The sequence below is a fragment of the Echinops telfairi genome, unplaced genomic scaffold (assembly GCF_000313985.2).
Source record: "Echinops telfairi isolate 266 unplaced genomic scaffold, ASM31398v2 ScPeMD7_5592;HRSCAF=6446, whole genome shotgun sequence".
In the NCBI taxonomy this organism is placed as follows: Eukaryota; Metazoa; Chordata; class Mammalia; order Afrosoricida; family Tenrecidae; genus Echinops; species Echinops telfairi.
Window position 1 is genome coordinate 5757882 of NW_022109491.1, and position 2304 is coordinate 5760185.

Below are 2304 nucleotides of genomic sequence, written 5' to 3' on the forward strand. Positions count from 1 at the left end.
CCCACTACTGTTCCTGAGGATTTTATTTGTCCCGAATTCCATGTGTCGAGAGCTCTTATCTGTACCAATGTGTGACTGCTGCTTCCACGAGCATTGATTGTGGATCCAAGCAAGACTAATGCTTGCCAACTTCGGCCTTGTCTCCATCATGATGTGGCCTGTTAGTCCAGCTGTGCGGATCTGGGCCTTCTTTACGTTGAGTTGTAATCCATACTGAAGGCCGCGATCCTTGATCTTCATCAGCTAGTCCTTCAAGTCCTCTTCTCTTTCAGCAAGCAGAGTTGTGTCATCTGCATATCTCAGGTGGTTAATAAGCCTTCCTCCAATCCTGATAGCACATTATTCTTCATACAATTGAGCTTCTCTTGATAGTTTGCTCAGCGTATACAGATTAAGTATGGTGAGAGGATACAACCCCGAGGTCCATTTCCTGGTTTTAAACCGTGTAGTGTGCCCTTGTTCCATTCACCCAGCTGCCTCTGCATCCATGTTAAGGTTCTGAAGAAGCACAATGGACTGTTCTGGAATTCCCATTCTTCTCAAGGCCATGTATAGTCTGTTATGGTCCACACAGTGGAAGGCCTTTGCAGAGTCAACGAAACACAAGCAAACATCTTTCTGGTCTTCTCTGGTTTGAACCAAGATCCATCTGACACCAGCAATCACATCCCTTGTTCCAGCGGCTGGTGAACCCAACTTGAACCTCTGGTAGCCGTGGTGGAGACCAGAGGTAGCACACTTTACACGGTGCATCCTGTGGCTCTCACACAGCAGTGCCCTGTGGGAATATTCTGTGTCAGTGCATGACAAGCTGCTTCACGCCTGGTTTCAGTGTGACGGTTGTCCGGCGGTGTTCTTGTGCTCCGTCGCTAGTCTAATCAGGATGCCACTGATGGACGTTTTCTAGGTGGCCAGGAAAAGTGTTCTTGAACTGTAATAACGCCTGGACGACCTTGAAGAGACTGGAGTTAGTAGTTGTGATGGGCGTTTCCAGGTTGTCTGGAAGTTAGACAGAGAGAGACTCCTCGCAGTCCAAAGTGAGTGCCCGTGGGCCCACATTCTCATCAGCCCAGCTGCTCTAAACCACCTACGGGCTATTGAGCCAGCTCAGGGTGCCAAGTGAAGCACAGAACCTTGATGTGCTTTTCTTTTTATCTCAAAGCCACTGTAGACACTGGGGTGGAGTCTCTTGCAGCCCAGAGCGACCCTGGAGGACCAGTTGGAACTGCCCCATCGGGTTGGCCAGGCTGTGACTCTTTACGGAAGCAGGCTGCCTCACCTTTCTCCCACGCAGAGGCCGATAGGTTCGAACAGCAGACCTTTGGGTTAGCAGCCAAGTGCTTTAACAGTTGTGCCATCAGGGCGTGTTCTTTGTGTAGAAATGCCATTGCGTAAGTGGGGCATTTGCATGTCAGAGTGTGCTTCGCCTTGGTCTTGGAGAATCAGGGGTGAACGGGGCAGGGAGTGGTGGGGCGAGTGCCCCGTGGGTCCTGCGTCCTGGCAGCAGCTAGGGGCCCTGCTTCCTCCACTCAGCATCGGACGCCTTGGTGGGGCCTGTCCCTCCGGTTTCCGGTTTATTTATTTTTAAAAAATAGTATTTTTTTCTGGTGATCAAGTTAGGTTAGCCACTTCCTCCATAAGTTGTTCAGGGACACCGGTTACACGTTCCCACTGTGTTGGCGTGGTCTGAAATTATGTTCTGGTTGTCCCAGGTCCTGCAGGCCAGTTTCCCTCTTTCAGTGTGGTGCTTCCTGAACGCCTGGGTTTGCCTGCCTGGGTGTAGAGACCAGCTGACAAGTGAGGCTGGGGGAGCTCAGGGCTGTTTCCTTTTCTCTTTGCAAACAGCCAAAGTAAGTTTTGTGGTATCCCCCCCCCCCCGAAAAAAATTCTTGGGAAACTACATGGAGGGGTTCCCAAAGGCCACGGCATTTTCCCACGAGCTTGGACGCTCACTCACTAGATGTGTGTGAAAAGAAGCCGACCTTTGCCCCTCACTGCTTTCCCTCACTTGTTCACTCAGGGACCCCTTTTCCTCGCCTCCTGGGGCCGTCCCCTCAATCAGGTGTGGAAGCATAAGTAGGTGGGGGCACCAAGTGGAAAAGGCCCTCCCTTTTCAGTTCCACTTTCCCATGCACTGCGTGAGGCTTCGCTGGGGGAAAGGGGAAGTGGAACCTTCTAGAAAGCGGATTCCCTAAGTTTGGAAGAGGAGAGGAGGGCGGTGTTTCCCAGGAGAGAGTAAGGACCTGGAGACCAGGGAGTCACTTGGAACTCCAGAAGTAGGAAGCACTGGCAGGAGAGGGGGTG

General features: G+C 51.8%; 1 protein-coding gene across 1 annotated transcript in view; it reads left to right on the forward strand.

The window, feature by feature from the left end:
• ATP9A (ATPase phospholipid transporting 9A (putative)) overlaps positions 1-2304 on the forward strand; it is a 162503-nt gene that overhangs the window by 11129 nt on the left and 149070 nt on the right. The window lies entirely within an intron of this gene.